The 24,010-nt window shown below is 34.7% G+C and overlaps 1 long non-coding RNA gene across 2 annotated transcripts in view; it reads left to right on the forward strand.

Annotated features, from left to right (window-relative positions):
* Positions 1–24,010, forward strand: part of LOC308190044 — a 51,180-nt gene that overhangs the window by 4,545 nt on the left and 22,625 nt on the right. For both annotated transcript variants that reach the window (XR_013946797.1, XR_013946798.1), the window contains exons 2-3: positions 5,393–5,446; positions 18,332–18,595. This is a non-coding gene — a long non-coding RNA (uncharacterized lncRNA). The remainder of the gene's footprint in view (positions 1–5,392; positions 5,447–18,331; positions 18,596–24,010) is intronic.

Genomic DNA, 24,010 nt, shown 5'->3' on the forward strand with positions numbered 1-24,010 from the left:
TAGCTGTGCAGCCTGAATACTTGAATAATTGATTTTGTCTTGGTTGCAAACTTCTTGGGATATTGTGTTTGCATATTTGTTGGTTCTCTGGTTTCTTTGTGTCTGAAGGCTGTGGTTTTTGCACTGTTGCCTTTGTTTGACTGTGAGTTCTTGGTGTTTTGATGATGATTTTTGTTGTGGGTGTTCTTTGTAGCATTTGGAAACTGAGAGCTTTTAACTCTTTTTCTGTCCTGCCACAGTTAAGTGCAATAATAACCTACCTAAGCATGTGAAGATGACAATGGAGTAAAACGTGCTGATATTAAATAAATAGATTTTACTAAGAGGTGCTCAGTTTCTTAGCTCTTTTTGATACCTTCTTAAACACAGCTAGTTGTGATGTAAACAAAAAAAAATGTTCTAATAAATAGTCCTTTGGAACTCATATTGAGAGGTACATGGTGCAACATATTGCCCTAAAAGATTTTTTAGATCAAATATAATTTTTTGCAGTGAAGCATAAGGTATGGAGCAAGCCCTCGTGTGATCTGTCATGTAGAAAAGTGCAAAGAAGTAAATGGTGTAGTCCTGGCTGCCTGAGTGTCATCCTTTTCTTGTCTGGAATAGGGTTAATTTTCTGAAAAAGATCTGAACAATAAATTTCCTTCTAAACAGTGAATTATCCTTCTAAAGGGAATAAATTAACATAAAGTAAAAATAACATAACATAACATAACAAAAATAAAATAAAATATAAAATAAAATAAAATAAAATAATAAAATAAAATAAAAAATAAAATAAAACAAACTTTAAAAATTCCACTGTTGCTTGTACAAAAATAAGACCTTTTTAAATTTCAGAAATTTCCAATCAACAGAATTTCCTAGCTTTGTCAAACTAAAGCATTTATGGCATTAGGAGAAATGGAGATTAGACACATTTTCTTGTTCTTCCCATAGAGAAGTATATGGGCATTTTCCAAAACCCTGCACATTTTCCTTCCACTATGTTATCTATGTCTTTGTTGCCACTTACATTTCAGACAATAAAATTGCATTAGAGGAAAGGAAAACAGATGACAAGTTGGCACAGTTAAGCTGGAGAAAGAATGTCAGTGCTGTTAGATTAGCACATGAGTTATGCCAGAGTAAATTAAATAACCAGGAGAAATGGCTCAAGGTTTGAATGCAAAATTTTGTTTTTCGACAACATATGTTGTCAACATTATAAATCTTTGTTGGTATTGTCCTGTTGATCTATCAAGTTTGTGCAAAAAATCCGAACGTTCACAACCTCACAAACCAGAAAGTATTCATCATCACAGTATCACTGTCAAAAATGGAGATGTGATCAAATTTTGGACATAAGTTATAGAGAATCAGGGAACAAAGAAGGAAAAAAAAAAAGAAAAAAAAAAGAAAAAAAAAGAAACCAAGGGAATGAAAAAGAATAGAGAGATATATAGAGATAAAATGCTCCCTTAAACAGACTCTAGGAAGAACCACAGTGAAGAATAAGAACTTTAGCTGAAGAGTCCTAAGATTCACAGACTTCTACTCCTTTTTATGTTTGTGTGCAAGCAAAATCTGCAAAACTGTATCAAACAAAACACATTAAAAATAAAGTCTTGAGACAAGTGGTGGATGGAACACTACCCATTCATAAATTTTTAACTATTTTTAATTTCTCTTTTATTCTTATGTTCTTAATTTCTTCACTATTAAAACTGTACTACAAGAACAGTCTCTGACTGTATTACACATGGTAGTCAAACACCAGAGAAATGCAGCCTAAATAAAATAATTTAACATTCATCTTGCACAAGACTTGTTTTTGTTATTGTTTGTTTGCATTTCCACTGTTTTAATTTCTGTTACTGGGGAAGAAAATTTGTAGTGGTGATTCTTTTTTTTTCTTGGTGGTGTTTTTTGTTTGTTTGTTTTGTTTATTTGTTTATTTGTTTATTTGTTTCTACACAGCTGTATTCTGTCTATTGGTAACTTAATTTTACACTAAAACAAATAAATTAAAAAGAAATCCAGAAATTTGTGAATTTGTATGTGGGAGGGGGAGGTTGGCTTGTTTTTGTTTTTTACTGTTAAGCTTCTTTTTCACTGTTCTATGTAAAATAAAATATCTATATTTCAGCAGTTAATTTCAAAACTTTTGTGAGAAACTGAGAAACCATCCAACATCTCCAACATTATTTTTAGGGTAAAAGACATATTGTTTCCTCTAAAAGATAAGGAAAGAGCAGTATTACTATAGGAAAATGATATGTCCAAATTAATTCATGTCATTAAGAACATTGATAGAATTACAATAAAGATCAGTTACTCTTCCCTCATTTTATGGTACAGGATTATTTAATAAATCCATAAATATCTACTCAGTGAAAGCATGAGGTGTTTAAAATAAGAATTTAACATACTATTTTTAGAATTATTGTCTTCATGGTGTTTAAAAAATAAACCTGTACAACATTTTGCTTCAAAAAATACAAAGAACACTCATAACAGTAAACTTCCCCCACAGTTTTTGCTCTTTTTAAACATTTGTTGGCTCAGTTTAAGAACAGCTAATGGCAGAACAGCACTAAACCTGACAATGTAATTTTCCAATATATTCCCAATTAGAATGGACATCCAAAACATTCTCTATTTTTAGTATACATTTATCTGAAAACTGTTTTTATGCACATCATCAAGATAAAAAATAATAATAATAAAATAAAAAGTACAAATTGCCTTGGCACTGGCATGTATAGAAAACATCAAATTTCCACCAAAAATGGCTTGCTATTGTTTCTGAACTTAATTTATATGCCATGGGTTTTTACACTTGTTGGCATATATATGCTGTCATGAGATCTCACAGGTGCAAATAAAGCAAGATTAATGTTTCCTTGGTTTTTAGGGAGTAGTAAAGCATGGACTACCAAGTGCATTTCAAATAAATTGCCTATAAAGTAGACTGGGAATTGCAATTGGTTACTTACTGTGAGAAGGTGGTTAAATACCTTTAGGAAAACTGAAATGTAAATGAAGCTGTGTGCTATTCTGTTAACCTGTGCTTTCATTCATTTTGTTAGCAGGTCATTTCAATATACATATATATTCATATGTAAAATGTCAGCTCTTCCCATTTATGTAAGTGGTTTGGTTGGTTGTTTTTTGTTGTTGTTTTGTTTTGTTGTCTTCAAGATCTAGTTGTGCTGAAGATTCAGGCAGTAGATATTGTACTTTTCAGTAAATTAACACCACCTTTTTTGTGCAATATATAGGAAAGTTCAAGTACAAACACATTCAGAGATGGTTTTAATTCATGGACTAATACACCTATATTTTTATGTCTGCATACTTTTGTTACATAAGTAAATTTCCATTATTGAAAATAGACAAGTAAGGATTAAATCAGTTGCCAAAATACTGATATCAAAAAACAGCTGAGAAGCCAATGGCAACCTCCTAGCTTCCACCTGCCTGCCCAGAAGCTGAAAGCTCGCGTCATATCTGCCAACCCTTTCACAGTGACTGCATTACTCTAGGGAGTTTCAGCTGTTTAACTAAATTAATGGAGACTAATTCTACACAATTAGTGGGATACGGAGGTATTCAGCTGGCCCAGTGTGGTTCTTTGCTCTAGGGTGATATAAATAGCTTTAACAGTCCAATGACTATATTGACTAGAGCTCTATTAATAGTAGTGGGAATATAGATACCTTGTTAATGTACAGGTACCTGAATTTCAAGCCCCACCCTTCATTTCCCTCTCTGTTAAATATCAAGATGTTTAGATATTTGTAGATTCAAAATCAATGAAGAAAAGAGTATGAAGATCTAACTGGGATTCTCTATTTAAAGTGGTGGTTTTGAACTACTATGCAAACCTATCCATTATCCACCTGGGGAAAATGGTACTGTCATGGTGACTGAAGAAACCCAGAAACCCAGGTTCCTCAGTATAACTTGATGGCCTTGCTAATGTGCTCAGATCCCTATGCACGACTAAGTGCTGCTCTGTGGTGTCTCCTCCTCATAAAATGTTGAAGCAATATGTTTTGTAGCTTTAAACAAGACTGCTGTATAACAGTTGAACAAATAACTTATGAGCTTCTAATAGATATTTTCTTTCACTGTAACTTAAATTATCTGATCTGAATGTAACAGTTTACAGCTTATGGGGCCTCACCTTTTCCTATAGGAAATGAAAGGGATAGCAGAGCCCTTGGCCAACTTTTAATATCAGGTGTGAAAAAAATCTGCTCTTTTGATGATATGACAGATCATGAGATACATAGTTTCATTTATGAGACTATTTTATATAAATAATAGTATGACCATGAAATATCAATAGCCAGTTATAACCAAGATGGAACAACTATATCCTGGAAAGGGATACATCATTATTTGGCCACAGAATTGCGAATCTGATGAAAATTTAAGTGTGGGATGACAGAAAAACTTGAGAAGTATGGGCCTACTTTTTATTTGACCATTAGCAGAGCTACATGCAAGAAGATGTCTGAAGCTGCCCTTTGATTTTGTAAGAGCAAATCTAGTTGCTAGAGAAACATAGTAAATAGATTTAAAAGCTATTATTTGGTTATTCCAGTGGTCCTAAAGACTAAATAAATCCATGTATATAAGATAAAGCCTCTTCCCTTCCTCCATCTAAAGAAAACATTGAATGAAATAAAAAAGATTAAACAAGTATCTTGAGAGAACAAAAAAAATCTAGAAATAATCCTTTTTATCTCTTTAAACCTGATACACAGCAGATCCGTTTTTCATAAGATCTTTGTTTACCCATGATTAACATCTGTAGTTGAAAACAAAAGCTCTTCTCTCACTAATCTCTGCACTTAGATTCCAAGCAATTTGTTGGTATTTACATTAGAATTAGGAAGGGTAATCCTAGAGTTGTCCAGGACTGTCATTTAGAAATGATTGCCCATTACTCATACTAAAGAAGTTATTTATAACTTGGTCACTACTAGACTACAGAGAATTACAACCTGTTTATTTTAGGTTTGGTAAATTGCCCTTAGGTTGATGAGCTGTTAATTATATGTTTCTTTCTTCAACTGATGTCTCAGGGTATAGATATAATGTTAGTTATTTGCTTTAACAATTAGGAAATTGTTCAATTTGTGCTCTAATTGACTAAATTACACCTGCGGAGGTCTAAAGAATTTTCATTATCACCTGCATAAAAGCAGCACGTGTTCTATTACCTACTCCTGTGTATTTTTCCCCAGTTTAACCCTATTGTGACCAGTTTTGTTTGTATTATTGCAATTAAATTGTAGTCGTTTCCAAGAGCTTTAAACACATTTCTTATTTGAATGTATGCCAATAACTACTACACTAGACCGGTTCTGTTTTATATTTTCATTTATTTTCTTTTTAGAGTTGCAGTTCCAAAAAGTCCACAGAAATAATCCAATGCCTAGAGCAAAACACTGTAAGTAGCAGCAAGATAAAAATATTTTCTTAGAGAGATAAAATTTACAAAGTCATTTCTCTAAACAAAATCTATAACATCATTTTTAGACAAAAGACATAATATCTAGTCCATTGTATATTGATATATATTTAATAGCTATTTCTGTCAGATGTATGATAAGCTCTCTAGGGCAGGCATCTTGCACATTGGAATAACAGACTACCTTCTGGATTTTCCCCTGGGTTTTAAAATAGTAAACACAACAATTAATTGAACTTCATTCATCTCGCTGAATTCAGAATTTTAATCTCTCTATAAATTTAACTTTCTCTCCACCAGTTGCCTAGACCACTATAAATGTTCCTCTTGGTGTAGTTGGTGTAGTTGGACAGCAGCGTAAACTTAAAATTACAGCTTCATGGAAGAAAAGGATTACTAAATTATTTTCCACGTCAAATAGGATTTTATGTTTGTGTTGCAGCCAAAATTTATCAAAGAAAAATTATTAAAAAAAAAGAAGACATTTTGTACCCATGTAATGTTTTCAACAAATTTAAAACTCTCATAATTCTCATGTGAGAAGCAAACAAATTTAGTTAATACATTGCACTTCAGAGGTGTAATGTTATCAAGTACCTTAGTAGCTTCTTATGTTCACGGCCAGATCCAGAAAGCCAATATTACACTGGCACTTCAGAGTGGTGCATGGGCCCCTGCTGGGACTCATAAAAACATCTGACAGAAAGCAGTGGTCATTGGCCTAAAGCAGGGATTCAATAGCCTACACAACATATGTCACTGACATTATATTTCATTGTATATGTTGTACATTCTGTCTCTGCTGCTGGTGTGGGTAGGACTTTTTAGGTTTGCGAATTGAGAAGGGAGTCAGAAAGTCATCAGTAACTAGTAGAAGAATGTAAAAAAAGATCTGCCAGCTCTCTCTGCTATCTTTTAGAGCTACTTCCTCAACAAGACTTGAGGGAGCATATTATTTCTCTTCCTGCCTCATGGTCAATTAATATCATATTTTGTTTTTTGTTTTTTGTTTGTCTGAAATCTGTAAGCCCCTCAAAAATACATTTCCAACAGCTTTGGATACCTGGGAGCTGTATTTTCCACAGTATTGAACTGACGACATTCCTCTCTGGTGTAGTACCGTTGTTTTTATCAGGAATTCTTCTTGAGGACCTGCAGACTAATTGTTTAAATATAGTAAGCATGACCTAAATTTCAGAGAAATATAAGATAAAAGAAAATTAAATATGCAAGTAATTTTTAAACTTACAGGAAAGTGTGTATTGGAAAGAAGTATTTTAGTAGATTTAACCTTACTTTAGGAAGTAATGATAACAGTTTAAAACTAGTAATCACAGTGTGTTTATTGGTACTATTTTCTAATAAATTGGTACTATTTTGTAATAACGATGAAATGCTTCTTTCATTTGTATCCTAATCATGTACCTAATCCTACATTCTAGTTTGTATTTGCATAAGCTAAAAGATGGTTAGCATAATGTCTCCTTCACAATGATCTCTGCAATGATATTTTGGTTCCCAGTCAGGATCTTTAAGTATTGCAGCAATGATCATGACTTGACACAGAGGTGCACTGTTCAGAAAACTATCAAGCAAGCAAGTCGTTCCAAAGATTGTGTTGAATTGAGTTGATTTTCTTAGTAACTCTGCCACCTGCAGCACTAAGGAACAAATGTCTCCATGATGGACAGGTCAAACATGTTTTTTCATAAGCTGCCCACAGCTGTTCTTTCTTTTCCTAGTGAATTAACCACTTCATTGCTGTTCATTCATGCATGTGTCATTGTAGTTTTAAGGAGAATGTGTATTCATTGAATGGAAAATGTAGCTTGAAGGTCTAGTCTTACTGAATCAGCCTCATTATCTTGAACCTACTGATATGTCTTTTAGTACTGGAGGAACTACTTAAGCCTTTCACTATATGTATATGTGAGAACACATGATGTTACTTAGAAAAAAAAATTAATTTTGAATAACCAGTGCTGGCAAGATCACCAAGAAAAGGTAACTCTGTTATTTATTTATTTATTTTTGGTAACTAAACCATATGCCCTATAAGATTGAACAAGCATGTCAAAGGAAGTATTAAGTGATGAAAATGAGACCTAGAATATAAGCATTTTTTTCCCTAGCGTAGATAGTGAGGAAAACTGAGAATGCATATTAAAGCTATGAGGTAATCTAAAACTAAATATAATCTGTATGCCAGAAAATGAAACTTAATAGGTATTAGCAACAGAAAACACTGTATGTATTATAAAATACTCTTCTGTGTATCACTTGGACCAGATGTTGGTTGGGTATTCATGCATAATTTAAGTTCATTACAGTCATACTAATATAGGAGATTATCTATTGCATTATAGTATGTTGGCACATCGGCTAGGAAGACTAGCTGTACAATTCTAGACATCATATGGCCAATAAAAAAATGTAAATTAAAATCCTTAAGTAATGAGAAATGGCTAATTCAGTGTTCCAAGAGTTTTCCAGCCATTACTTTTCTTTATTCCAATGTTCTTATGTTAATTCTAGGATGCTTATCATGAGGAGTAGAGCAATAAGAGAAAATGTTTAAATCTTTTTGCTTAATCCTTTCAAGTCTTTACAATTCAACCTATTTTATTTGTTTGTTTTCAAATCCATTTGCAAATTAATTTGCTTTAAAAATATTTCTGAAAATTCATAAAAGTTTTGGGAGTGGGGTTGAGGGTGTGTTTATTATTAATAATAACCACTTGTAATTACTGTCATTCTTCCCTTTACTGGTAATTCTAAGAGATATTTAAGATTTTGCAACATTGTAAGGAAGAAAAATAATGATCACTCAGAAATTCCTGATTTTTAATGTATATGAGAGATTGTAAAGTCTTATGCAAAAAGATTCAATTGCAAAATGTTGTTTAGCTTTCTTCAAAAGTAAATTAGGCCATTAAACTTTATTTTTTTTTCTTTTTAAATCAAGTTAAAAACTCAATTAACAAAGAAAAATCTACTACTAATAATAATTTGTCTGCTTACCAGGCCAGGCCTTGTAAATAAATTAAATTGAATTTTCATCTCCCTATCTCATAACAAGTTTTCTTGCTTAACAGCAGTTGTCCTGATATTCCAATCTCTAATGAATTTTGCCAAAGGCCTGCTGGCCATGGCTCACCTTATTTGAAATATCTATAAGCAACAGTGTGAGGTAATTAGTTCAACTTCTAGCAATACTCTAATAGCAAGTGACTGAACATATTTTCAAATTGTACAGCTGAGCAACTTTCCACAAATATAGTCAGATGCCTATGTCTTTCTAGACCTGAAGTGAAACGGGCAGTTGTCTTCAAACTTGTAAACACTCAGTACTCTATAAATCTTTTCAATAAACAGCATAAGGGGTGTGATATTCTTAGCAGTAATTACTGAGCAGTTGTGAAGCCATCCAGCTATGGGGTCTTCACTCCCAGCTTCCTGTCAAGAAGCCACTACACTGTGGTGTGCTGACATAGTGAAAAGAGACAGTGAAAATATGTCCAGTTAAGGTATTCATCATCAACAATCTTCTTGCAGGATCTCCCTTACATTTAAACAGTCACTTTCCATGGACTAGCACTTAACCAAATCAGAAGCTTTGTCTGCATTTATGAATATGCTTCTTCTCCTCATGCAGCACAGAAGAAAGACTTTAAGTCATTGTTTACATTGTTTTGTCTACACAAATTTCAGAATCCTATCCTATAAGAACAAGTGTATTTGTGGATTTTCAAAAAAAAAAAAATCAGAGAAATAAAATGAAATGCTATGCAACATTCATCTGGAAAGTTGTCAATGCCCATTCTAAAATTTTATCATATTTCTGCAGATTATTTGATTAAAATAACAAATGTTTGCTTTCAAACTTTATTCTAATATTTTTGCTTTATCTAACATTTGAGATGATAAACCTGTCTGCTTCCAAGAGATTATTGTTTACAATAGAATTGTTCATCATTTGACCATTACCATGATAGTACTCCTGTCTGAGGATCCAGTATTATGTGATAGAAATTCCTGTGAAATTAGCAGAGAATACAGTGAGAGCAGGAACAGGCCCAAATAGCAAAGCGAATTAAAAACAAACAAACCCAAATAGTATTTCTATTATGCCAAAGAACATTATAGGAAAAAGATTTCCTGTGGCATTAGCTGAATCAGCAGGGTTTTACTTCACATTATTTAAGTCTATCACTTTGGGCATTGTTTTGTCTATCACAGTATTTCATGCTTAGAGAGTAAGATCTTTTAAGGTAATTCACAAATTTTACATTTAAGCAGTGAATTTTTGCAGTATATCTCAGGGAAGAAATGGCTTGAGCTCAAGGTGTAATTAATTTTTTTTATTTTTTTTATCATCTCTAGCATAGTCCTAAGTGAATGTAAAACAACAGAAAGCCTGTTAAACAAGATAAAATACAGTAACACATATTTTTTTGACAAGCAGTTTCCCAGTTTTCATAATCTCATATAAATAAACACGGAAATCTGTGCCAAGGCTTGTGGACTCTCTAATGGAATGTAAAATCTTCCAGCAGGAGTAAGCAAGCATGATAAGGCAATTAACGCTATCACTGTCTTTGTTGACAATTACCAAGTAAAATACAAAGAACAAATTATTCCAGGTAACTTATTCACAGAAGGATCAAGAATCTGTGTGTTTTGACTTAGCCTAGCTGAGTATCATTATCTGCATTTAGAAAAAAGTCCTTGCAACTGAAGTGAGCAAGTTCCTTCATAGGCACTATTTTAACAAGTCAGGAGTGGATATTTTAGATGAATAAAATTACTAAGATGGACAAAATTAATAGGCTTGCATATATTTTCTTAGAACAAGATATATAAGTGAGTGTTTTACACTTTTGTATGCACACAAACGACGAGTACATATCGGCAAATATTGGGTCCCACACAGTCCTATTTAAAATGTGTTGGTTTTTGTTTGTTTGTTTGTTTGTTTTAATTTTAATTTTTAGGGCTGACCAAGAGGTCACTGAAATGCTAAACAAATTTATTTAACTGTGTATAGTCCTACTTAAAATCGCTGTAGTCAAAAATAATTGTGTTTTAACTCAGAGTGTTTGCTTATTTATTCTAACATTCACTAGTTCTGAGTAAACTCTAGGTCTTTTTAAAAATTCCCCATTGCCCATCATAGTCAGAGGGTTTAGTTTAGTGCAGTGTTTCTGATATCACTAATGTTTCACATTTTACCTGTGGTAAGTAATTTAGCCACACTTTTAAAGTGTCTAATCCAATGGATTGCTGAGGTTGATCAGTTTCTCTACAGGGAGACCTTGTTTGCATGAAATAAAGGTTTACAGTGTTTCATCCACTTCTATTCAGAAATGTGGACATTTCTTCAGTGATCATGATTCAGTGAAGAGATAAATTTTTCAACAAATTAGGGCTAAGATGACTTCTGAACTGATTTATTTTTCCAGACTAGCAACAGAATAGTTCATTCAATTACAATAGAAAATAAATATATTCAACCTATGACGACATTATTATTATTGCTGTGGAGTTAATTAACATTCATTCATTTTTATAGATGAAGATACTTAACAACTTCTGAGGTTGGCCTGAGAATATAAAATATTTTCATTTGTTCCAAATCCATTTTGTTTTCATTTAATTTTTGTTATATTCCCTCTATGGTAAATTTAAAGGCATGTTTCTTCAGATTTCCAGATGTCTGCATACCTGCATGTCCTGGAGGTCATATTGCTTAAGGGATTTTTGTGGGTTTGGCTCTTCCACTTCTGTATTTCACAACACTTGGCAGACAGTTTTACTATGGTTCTGTTTTGTTTTGTAATTGGGCAGAGTGGCTACAGCAAATCTTGTAACCAGTATGTTTAAAGGTTAACAAAATACACAAAGCATGTTCTTGCTGTCAGAGGAGATTCTCAGTGCCCTATTTTTGTCAAAACTCATGTGAATCAAGTCTTCTCTAATTTGTAAGTCATTGTGAGAAAGTGGTTTACTTTAAGAAGATTGTGTCAAAATAGCATTTTAGAGTTCCATGCAGATTGGGTCTCATAGGTTGCAACATGAGAATCTTCTTAGATGGTATAAACCTTTCAAGTTACCTCTTGACATGTCAGGTCAGGGAAGTGGAGGAAGGTGAAGTACTGAAGGCTTATGCACAGAGAGGGCTCTGAGCAAAATAAATCCATAAAGGGGATTCTTTTTCACCCTTTGTCTTCTTCTTGTGAACAAAATAGAATCTTTTTCTCATCCCACATGCCAGCTATTACATCCAAAATTATCAGGATCTACTCTTGACTGGGTGAGTGTGAGTTTGATAATCCATACTGCTCTGTGTGAGACTCTTTGTGTGACAGATGCTGCAAAGTGGTCCCTGATGTTAAGGCAAGATTATATTCTCTGTTAATGTAGTCAAATTTAATGAGTTTTAAATAAAAATATTCTATAACATTTTAAATAGCTCTCTTTATTCTTGTTGTTAAACCATTCTTGTCCTTTGATAGTCATTTCCTTCCCAAGGAGCCAATATGAGCAGATAAGCACTCTCACAAAAGCACAGTAACCTCTGGCACACCATTTTTTTTTTTCTCTGTCATTTCCCATATTGAAGATGAACTTCAATAAATATGAATTCCTGTTTAGTTTAATCTTGGATGAAATAAATGGGTAATTCCCTTTGCAGTTTAGCCTATCTGAAAATTCAAATGACTGCTAACTTTTAACAGGATTCGTAGTATTTAACATTACCAATACCCCAAGCTACTGGCTAATCTTAAATTCTGTACTAGTATGATTTTTATATTTCCAAGAGGCCAGGGCTTGATCAGAAGTTCCATCTCTGATCTTATTATTTTATTCAATCAATGTATTCAATGTAATTTACATACATTCAATGTATTTTTTCAACTTTGCTCACATCTTGTGCTTATCTGATGATTTCATAAAGAAAATAGATATAATGTACATTTGATACAAAATGTGTTATAAGCCATGGTTCTCTCTTTCAAGAAATTAAGGGGAAAATCTGCTTCTAATTAATGTCAGTACTTTGATGGATTTGGCACTGCTACCTCATGTTGATCCTGGCAACATTTATTCACAGAAATGGGTTTATAAACTATAATCACTTCAATCTTAACTTTTCCTTGTATTATTTGTTTACATTGTGGTAGTATCTAGAAACTTTAATCAAGGCCAGACATGTATTAAGACTTATACAAAGTATTCCATCTAAAAGAGTCTGTGTCCTGAGCTGATAGTTAAATGTATGAGGGAAAGGCGAGGAGGAAGAAAATCTTTGGTAAGTGAAGTCATTGGATGCTGTCACACAGCACGCCCAAGTGCTGGCCAAGAAAAGAAAGGTCTGTCTGAAATTTCAATGTAGTGCTTTATCAACAGGATCATGTTCTTAAATTAATAAGATTTGCAGATGACACCAAGCTATGTGATGCGGTCACCTTGCTGGAGGGAAAGGATTCCATCCAGAGGGACTTGGGCAGGCTTAAGAGGTGGGTCTGTGTGAACCTCATGAGGATCAACAGGGATAAATGCAAGGTCCTGCACCTGGGCTGGGGAAATCCCAAACATGAATGATAGGCTGGGCAATGAGTGAATACAGAGCAGCTCTATGAAGCTGGGCTCGGAGACGTTGGTGGCTGAAAAACTGAATAGGGACCAGCAACATGCACTTGCAGCCCCGAAGGCCAACTGTATCCTCAACTGCATCAAAACAGGTGTAGAAAATGGGTCAAGGGAGGTAATTTTTCCCCCTACTCTGCTCCTGTGAGACCCCTCCTTGAATAATGCATTCAGCTCTGAGGTCCCCAGTAGAAGAAAGTATTGGACCTGTTAGAAAACATCCAGAGGAGGGCCATGAAGATGATCAGAGGGCTGGAGCACTTCTCTTATGAAGACAGGCTGAGAGAGCTGGGGTTGTTCAATCTAGGGAAGATAAGGTTCTGGGGAGCTCTTATAGCAGCCTTTCAATACATAAAGGGAACTACAGAAAACATAGGGAGGGCCTCATTATTAGGGAGTGTAGTGATAGGACAAGGGGCTTTAAACTAAAAGAGGGTAGAATTTGGCTAGATATAAGATATAATATATAAGATAAATTCTTTACTACAAGAATGGTAAGACACTGGATCAGGTTGTCCAAAGAAGCTGTGGATGCCCCATCCCTGGAAGTGTTCAAGGCCAGGTTGGATACGGCTTTGAGCAACGTGGTCTGGTGTAAGGTGTCCCTGCCCGTGGCTGGAGAATTGGAGCTAGATGATCCTTAATGATCACTTCCAACATAAACTATTCTATGATTCTATGAAGACATCCACTATTGCTATGTGCACCCTCGAAATCAAAAACACTAGCCTTGGTTTTATTACCATGGACATAATAAGGAACAGAACACAATAGAATAGTTCAATTGGAAGGGACCTTCAAAGATCTTCAAGTCCAACTGCCTGACCTCTCCAGGGCTAACCAAAAGTTACAGCATATTAATGAGGCCATTATCCAAATGCCTCTTAAACACTGACAGGCATGAAGCTTCAAACACCTTGCTAGGAAGCCTGTTCCAGAGTTTGATCAACCTCACAGCAAATAAAATTTTCCTAATGTCCAGTCTGAACCTTCTCGGTCACAACTTTGTGCTACACATTCTGTCATCAGTTACCAGGAAGAAGAGAACAACACCTCTCTCTGTGCTTTCCCTCGTCATGAAGGTGTAGGGAGCAGAGGTTACCTCTTAGCTTTCTTTTCTCCAGACTAGACAACCCAAGTTTCTCCTCATAAGACATGCCTTCCAGCCCTTTTAGCAGCTTTGTTTGCTTTTCTGAATGCTGTCAAGGACCTTAACATCATTTTTTATATTGTGGAGCCAAGAACTGTACACAATATTCAAGGAGAGGCTGCACCAATGCTAAATATTTTAGGAGAATCTCCTCTCTTGACTGGCTGGCAATTCTATGTTTAATGTACCCCAGAATGGAATTTGCCCTCTTGGCTGCCAGGAACTTTGTCAATGACTGTCAGTGTAGAATAGATCAGTCCTACAAGGCTAAGAACTGGTGAGAAGAAGGTCCATTACCTGTCCCAAGAAGAACTATGTATTTTTATCAAGACTTGGTCCAAATTTTAGAAAATCTCCAGAGCATATAATGTTATATAAATAATGCATTAGGTGGAGCATGAAAGAATGTGGTGTTGCAGAGAAAATAACGCAGCAATGAATACACAGTGGTAAAACAAGCAGCTAAGAAACGAGAGGTTTGTGTTTCTGTTAAAAGCAAATTGAATTTGATGGGGTTTGTTCACTGACTGTGAAGTACACAGATTTATAAAAGCTGTAAATTCTACAACTTCTTTTGTTGTTATTCTTCTTGAATAGCTCTTTGCTGTTTTAATTAACCTGAAGCTGATGGACTGGTTACAGTTGCCTGACAGTCTTAATTCTCAAAGATCCTTTAAGTGCAAGCTGCCATTCAGGTGCACCATACCTTTAATATCCTGTCAGTCACTTGCAGGACACTGAAGTTTTACTGAATATATACAATATACTTGATTTGCACAGGAACTCTAGACACCTATTGCACTTGCACAAATCATCTGCACAGCAAACACAGAGGAGGTTTTCTGTCTGTCCTTCCTGTCAATCCAAACTGAATGAGAACTTCAGTTCAACAAGTGCCCATGTTCCAATGCGTAACTCTGAAGAGTGTATAAAAAGCAGAGCTATATTTTCACAGGACTATGCCTAAGCCAGCAAACCTAATTAATAAACAATTGAGCGAATGCCTGGCCACCAACACAACTACACTTATTTTTGACTCTGTTGTACATATCATGACTGTGCAAGATAAAATTGTTTCTATCACACCAGCAGACTTAGAAGTGGCTTATCGTTTGACATTCCAGTGCAAGATGAGAAGTATTCATCATCTCCGATTTTGGATGATTTTTTATTTTCGAAGTGATATATGACTAGCAAACAAAAGGACTGTTAATACTGTAAGGCATTCAGAACGTGTTTCAGAGGAGAGAAGCAATGTATCACAATTAACAGTCCATACCAAGTCTTTCACTGCCCTTCAGACCTTGAAAGATTGTGCCTCGTGGCTTTGTTCTCCCAAAAGAACGAGCTGGTATACATCACCTCAACTGAATAAAGCTTCTGACATATCTTATATGGTTATGTGTCAAACAGGAAATGTTGAAAAATAGCTTAAATTACTGTCCAAAAGTACTTGTAGTTTGCATTAGCTCTTTAAACAGATGTGTTGCTGCTGGTGTTACTTTTATTTTTGTCACATTTCTGTTTACACAAACTGATACTTAACTGGAATTCATGCTGGGCATCCATTAATGTCTTTCCATATAATCCAAAACTGTAACAGATGTTATTAGTCTTCAAAAGAGATTAGGGATTTTTTTTTCACTGTAGACAAAAATATTATACTAGTCTGGGTGACAAACCCATTAAGAAGCCAAGCTGATCCATACTGCCATGAAAAAATGAGAGGGAAAATGCACTTATTAGTGTCTGTATGTAGTGTTATATATCCTGTATGCATATATATAAGATATATACTATACAGACTCACAAATTTTATAGAAAAGTATTTTGTTCTGTTTTTTCCATTCTTCTGATGAGAAATAATGATCTGCTGTGCAGTCAGAGAAAGCTTTCTGTCACCTGTTTTCTATAGTATTTGCCACAGTGTGTAGTTATTAGAAATAGGTGGAAGAAATCACACCCCTTATCTTTAGAAGCCTGACCTCAGTGATTAGGCTCACTATACTCTGAAGAAAGATGGGTATTTTCAAGAGGCTATTGAGAATACCTTTATTAGGCGGCAATTGGGATTCCCTCTTCAATTCTTTGAATCACCTATAAATGTAACTTTCTCCATTAAGCCTAAAAGTCCTCGGACTTGTCGATATGAACATCCCTCTTCTTCTACTGCATATTCTTCAGCAGGACTTAAGGGTGTGAAGGAATCTTTTTAATGTCATGAGTGTATTTATAGACACTAGATAACACAGTTACAATTTAAGCAACTGGCCGTAGGTCTGAAAATATTTCTTGAGAGGTTACTTTTAGAGATATATCTGTAATCATTATTATTCAATTATTATTCAATTCATTATTATTTGTTATTATCTAATTTGACATTCATGTCCTTCATACATTGATTGTGTATTGGGAACTCATGGAGCTCTATTGAATTCCCTAACTCATCTTGCTCAGGACACCAGTGAACATGAGAATTAGTACCCTTCTTTGAGCAAACGTTAACGGTGCAATTTTACTAAGCTAATTTAGTAAATATTTATCAGTTCGTTTGTACATATTCACAGAAACACTGTCATGGAAACACTCATTTCCACTTGTTAACAAAAGCAGCATATATTTATTGACAATGAATGAGGAGCTAATAACTTACTTTAAGAGTTAAAGAGTTAGATTAGATTTATAATCAAAGTACTGCCAATATATTTGTTAAAAGTACATATCCAAACAAAATAAATACTTCTTGGTTCTGAATATGTACCTGAAAGACTGTCATATGAATTCTGGAAAATAAATAAATAAAAATTCCATGTTTTAACTAAATTTCTAGGTATACAGGTTAAATTACTCATAACTTCATATATATTTGTTAAGTATTATTTCACTAGCAAAGAGAAAACTGCTGAAGTTATTGAGACAAATCAACATCCTGAAACTGAACTTACTACATAATTTAAAGTGTTTATTCTGAGGAAAAAAAAAATAGAAAAAAAAAAAAGACTTGTTGAATAGAATAGAATCTGTGTGTAAACCTAGAGTGTGGTACTTAAGTATTTTAAAGTCATTGACTCCAAAAAAACGTAAAATATTCAGAACTAAAATTTTTATGGCATGGGTGTAGGAAAAATGTTTTAACAATTTTGGGACTTGCAATAATCTGTACAAGAATTTTCCCCCCTCTATGCCAGTAAACCAGCACTATCTAACACCAAATATAATTAGTTACAAATTGCCTGTTACAACTTAATTAAACTTCCTTGCCTCTCTGCTGCTTAAGCAACATGTAGATTCTTTTATGTACTTGCCAATTAGTGCATGGGGATTCTGCTTTCTAATTGGATAAACAAAGTAATAAACTGAGCAGTGCGCTGTTGATATCCAGAATTGACTTTGTTAAAAAAAAAAAATAGTGGAGACAGGTTTAATGCTTCAAATATTTATCTCAATTGAAATTGATTAAAACAATTTGAGGTTCCATTATATATAGATACAATCCTTTTGTTAACAAAGTCCATCTGGTCTAAGAAAGAAAATTAAGATTCACTAATTGAAATTTGGAAGCTTTTTTCCAAACATGCATAATTCATACTGACAGAAAACAGAAGCTGCTATTCACCACAAACTGTCAAGTAGATGAATGTTTCATTTAGATGGAATTTAAGATTTCACCCAGCAAGAATCTAGAAATGCTTATAGTAAGTCACAGCCTGAGAAAAAGAAAATCTGTTCTCTTTTTACTGGTGCAGTATTAAAATCTTCTCTTTTTTCAACTTGAAACCATCTCAACCTTAAATGGCAACACATTTGACCTTTCTTTTTGCCAGTACTGGAAGAACCTATCTAGACCATGACCATTATTCAGCTCTACAGTCCTACAACTTCATTCTCTCTCTCTTTCTCTCTCTCTCTCTCTCCCCTCTCTATTTATTTATATATTTTTTAACTCATCATGTGTTTATAGAATACTGCTTTTGTGTCAGAATGTAGTTTTGTTTTAGAGGACAGATAGATTTAATTATTCCTCTCCCTGGCTGCTTTTCTTCTCTCCATACTCTGTCCCTCAGAAAGCAATCTCAGATCAGATCATTTATTCAGTACACAAAGTGGTGCCACAAACAGTTGCATTGAAGCAGCCAAGCAGACTGTGAACTGAGATAAAGACTGGGAATGAGTAGCTGAAGAGAAGATGGGCTAGGAAGTTTTAAGCCAGCATGGCCACCAAGCCTTCACATCATCCGACTATAGCAAGCGATGCAATAGCATAAACCTCCTCTGCTTCAGCTCTTCAATCAAACCTGAGACAGACACGTGACCTTCTTCTCTTCCAGGTATGATATTTACCTTTACTCATCATTTCTGAGCTGCTTCTTCATTGTCTTGATGTTTTTGAAATGCTAATGAAACCATTACTTTTTTCCTGAAGAATAGTAGAAAGTATTCTGTATCAACCATATTGTTCAACCACAAGTGTGTTTAGCTTTGATAAATCTTTGCCTGCTTAAATATCTACAAAATGAAAATTCTGGCTCCATGAAAGACACTGGCTATTCTATCACTTATTTTATTAGTGTTGTATTTTGTTGTCCACACATCATTCACTGCTATTGAAAAAAATATCCAGATCTGAAATGTAGTGGTTATCAAGGGGTTATGGGGTGAAGAAACTGGTGAAAGAGATGCTATATTTGGAATTTTATCTTCTCCTTTACAGTATGCTATGGATGTGTTTTGTATCAGTAGATAGCTTTTCTGAGCTGAGCTAAATAATCACTCAAGTCAGTACACTCAGGCAAGAAAAAATCAAAGCCATCACACTAAGAGGGAAGAACAGGTGTTTCCTGTTCTCAGTGAACCACCTGCTTATAGATACATAAATACATGTAGCAAAAGAGTCCTCTATCAGAAGTGAGGTCTGATTGGATGATAATTCAAAGATGAGAAAAGTTATTAGGAAGACAAATATAAATGTGTTGTATAAGCTCACAGAAGTCATGTATTAGAGAGGAAAACAATCCTCCATCAGTTTACACAGCTTCAGTAAGGCATAAACCTACAAAATGAAAAAAATACAGTGACACTACAGGAGCTGGAGAACAAGATTGCAGCCAGCAGCAATGTGGAAGGTGCTTGACCTAGTTCAGGCAGCTGCAGCAGCTGCCCAGCCGCATCCACAAAGAATTCCATTGTGGCTAATTTAACCTATTCCTCAGGTACCTCATCCATTTAGAAATTTTTTTCCTATGTTTCTGGGATATGAGAGATTCAAATCCTCTTTTTTTTTTTTTTTTTTTTTTACCCTACTGCAGATCTTAGAGGGGGGATCCTATGATCTCTCAGCTAGGAAGTTTCTTTTTCTGTAGTTTTGTGAGTGTCTATAAATCCAGCCTGACAACCGTGAATGTTTTATTTCAGAAACAATAAAACTAAATTAACCACACTGACTATTCCACGTATATACATATTATTTATTTAAACCATCTAGTTATTGATAATTTTGAAATGAATAGGATATAATTCATTTTCAATAAATATCCTGTTCACCGAATAATACTTCCTTCAAAAATGAATTTCATTTATAGAGAAAGCTGAACGATCTCTCAAAGCATATCTTCCCCAACTAATGCAAGGTTTTTTCTGCTTTCTCAACTTCTTATTTTCTCTGGAAACATGTTATAACTTTCTTTTTTTAATACTGGGCCAAATTCAGAGACGTGTCATCTGAGACATATTTTAAGTTTCTCTATTATTTATATTTAAACCATACAGATGATAGCTAGGGGAAAAAAAATGGAAAAGAAAAAAAAAAAGAACCAAAAAAAAAAGAACCATTTTGTACAATTCACAGATTAGAGGAAAATAGAGAGAGCTTCTTAGCCTGTATTAGTCTGGACCCCCCACATATCCAAATAAGAGATAAGAGGACCTAAACCAAAATAGCCTTAATGTTCTAATTGTATGTTAAATACTACTCCAGGTAGGGGGACAGAACAAACCTTCTTCCTAGGACTACAGATTATGGGATTTAAGTGGGATTTATTTAAATTTTTAGCTGATATTGATTAGTTTATGTTTTTCAGCTATATTTCTGTGTTAGTGGAAAGATGGTCTGCATGACCTAAAAGCCAGTTACATTCTTCTACTTCTCTGAATAGAAGGATGTTTCCAAGGGAACCACTAGCAGTCCTGTCGTCTGGGCTGTAGCCATTTAGCCACTGCTACCTTGAATATATTTGAATACATTTTCTCACTCCTTGCAAATTCTCTGAAAGGTTTCTTTCCTTTATGCCCTCAGTCTCACTTGCTACCCGCCCACCCTCCTGCTCTTTCTTCAACAATTTCTTGCCAATATGAACTCTATAGTAAAAAGCGAATACAGGTCTTTTCCACCACAAGCATGTTTTAATTGCCACACTGCTGTCAGGCTATGGAAAACCATAGCTAGATTCCTACTGCAGCCTTAATGAAGTGACAAGTGGCTTAGTATAAACCTGACATCATGGTTAACACCAAGTAGTATTATTAATGGACTATACAAATCCAGTTTTCCCACCTTAACTCATAACTATCAGTTTGAAGTTAATCACCCAATTTTCTTATTTGTCTTCATGCACTGACCTATTTATAACTAATAGCCAGAACCTCAGTTCCTGCACTTTACAATAAAAAAAAATATATCCAATAATAAAAAATTAAATATCTAAAACAGATTTACTGCACAGATACATTCCAATCATGATATGATTTGAGGTCCCAATTTAAATGTTTGATTAAATATACATTTTTCACTAGTTGCACACAGACCTGTTAGATGGCCAGGAGAAATGATTTATGATGAGCTGGTCTTTCACAAAATATATCTGCTCTATGCTATTTATCCCAGCAGCTGTCGCAAGGGACATAGTTCTTTTAGTAAACCACAGTCCCATGTAGTATAAGCCCCAAGTACTTGGAGAAGAAGAGTAAAATTATTCAGTACACATAATATGCACAACAATGCTGCTTATGCTTAAAGAACAACTCTACTCCTTCTAAGCCAATTTACCTCCCGTTCACCTCAGAGATTTGTGCCAGCCCACAAACTTAATCCTCCAAAAATGTAAGAATTTTATTAAACCTGTTGAATGACCAATGTTCAAGACATGACTTGGAGGTCTGCTGGATTAGGGCTGTCTTGTGATCCTAAAGGGAAAAATTGCATTTAAATATCCATCAACGGGCAGTCTGTAGTTATTTTTCAGATATAATTGATATTTCCATGTTGGTTTTAAGGAGGCCAACGTACTTCACAGGTCCCTCAGAAATCATTCATTTGCGTAAACTACAAGTGTGACAGGATATATTTCTCAGTGCCTTTTTCTTCAAGAACTGTTAAAGGTGGAATTTATTTATTTATTTTTATATATATATATATATATATATATATTTTGCTAGCCAGATAATGAAGCACAGGAACTTACTAACCACATCTTTGCAGCCAAAACCATTGAAGGCTGAATGAATAGGATGAAATCCACCTTACCTAATGCAAAGCCTACACTGCACTGGTCTATGCTGTAGACATCTATATTTGAGTTAGCTGCCTGTAACCCCTTTATAGTTATTCAAAATTTGACTGGAGGACAAAAAGTTGTATCACAGCAAGTTGCAAAAATGTTGCCTCTGTTACAGTTTCTGTAAAGCTGCATCCTAGACCAAAATGTTCCATGGTGAGCGTCCTGATTGTAATTAGGCACTTTGAAGGAAGAAAGGCAGACAGACTTGCAGCACTAGTCACAAGCCGCTGAAAGTCATGCAATGGGACTAGTCTTACAATGAATAAGATCACCTGGAGTAAACATATGAATCTGTATTTTTCTAAAAAATCTTGCCTTGACATTTATCTTCAATACCATCCAGTGCTGACCAGATCCATCTCTTTTGTTTTGTTTTGTTTTTAATGAAGGTTATAGAAAATTCCTCTGCAATAAAAAATTGTGTTGCTAATAATTGAATTGCTGATCCATCAGTTATCTTATTTTAAAATTTAAATCTCATGCCTTTAAGGTGAATTTCAAGTGACACTAGCATTAGTTAATTTACACTAATATCTGGGAGAAGCATTTACTCAGAATAGGGTGAATAATTTGTAAATAATGTAATGGATGGGATAATAATGAAAGCACATTGGACATTTAGGATATTGAGTCCCTATGAAAACTAATAGGATTTGCATTCCTAAATCTATTCACAGCTTCATGACTCCCCTTCTCCCTTCAGTGATATCAGCAGCTCTGATGAGAAAGACTTGGGGGTATTGCTTGATGAGAAGCTCAACTTGACCCAGCAATGTGCACTTGCAGCCCAGAAAGCCAACCATATCACGGGCTGCATCAAAAGCAGCATGGCCAGCAGGTCAAGAGAGGTGATTCTCCTCCTCTATTCAGTTCTCATGAGACCCCACCTGAAGTACTGCATTCAGCTCTGGGGCCACCAACATAAGGTCATGGAACTGTTGGAGTGAGTCCAGAGAAGGGCCACAAGGATGATCAGAGGTCTGGAACACCTCTGCTATGAAGACAGGATGAGGAAGCTGCAGTTGTTCAGCCTAGAAAAGAGGAAGATCATGGAGAAGTCACTACAGTCTTCCAATACCTAAAGGGAACAACAGGAAAGCTGAAGAGGGACTCATTAGTAGGGACCGTAGTGATAGGACAAGGGGTAATGGCTTTAAACTAAAAGAGGGTAGAGTTAGATTAGGTATAAGGAAGAAATTATTTACTATGAGGATGGTGGAACACTGGAACAGGCTGTCCAGAGAATCTGTGGATGCCCCATCCCTGAAATTGTTCAAGGCCAGATTGGATGTAGCTGTGAGCAACCTGGTCTAGTGGGAGGTATACCTGCCATGGCAAGGGGCTTGAAGTTAGATGATCCTTAATGATCGCTTCCAATCCAAACTATTTTATGATTCTGTGATGTTTTTTGTAAATCATGCGTAGATTTTATCTATGGCTTATTACCCGATTTTCTTGTATAACTCTCCTATTCTATTTGTTTAGGAGTTTTTTTTTGTTTATTTGCTTGTGGGACATTTTTGTCAGTACTTGCTATATGAAATTGAAGTGACTTGATTAGATTTCTGCTTGCTAGGAAAATTATTTATGCATGGTACAAGACAGAAAATAGATCTAAGTTAAAAGTTTTGCATTTGAAAGTTTAAGACAAAAGTGAAGAAATGTTCAGTAAAACTCTTTGTTTGCAATATTCACCCTGCATAACGAGAACTGAGGAGAATATGAAATATATAGTGAAAACCAAGAGATGATTCCGGTATTCCAAAAAACGTGAGACTGCTAATTTTTCAACAATACCTCTGAAAATTGGAAATCACTTATTAATGGTACTTCTTAGATATACAATTGGGACATAAACTATCTTTCTGTGACTCTATCCTTACTTTAAATATCACATGTATGAATATTTGTATATTCAAATATTTGCCCCAGTAAAGCCAAGTTCCAGGACAGATCATACATATTATTGCTATACTTTATACACCGAGGAATCCATTGAGATGGTTGTATACACCTCATTAAGGTGTTGTGGTTATACATCATAAAAAAATTCTTCTAAGCTGTTATTAATACTTGTTATGGGTTTTTAAAAACAAAGATTAGCACTACAGGCTGAATTGTGTAAAGTACAGAACTGTCATGGCTCAGCACTTGATGGGTCTAAACCTCATTAATGCAAAAAAAGGTTAA

The sequence above is a fragment of the Anser brachyrhynchus genome, assembly GCF_964034855.1.
Source record: "Anser brachyrhynchus genome assembly, chromosome: 2".
Lineage (NCBI taxonomy): Eukaryota > Metazoa > Chordata > Aves > Anseriformes > Anatidae > Anser > Anser brachyrhynchus.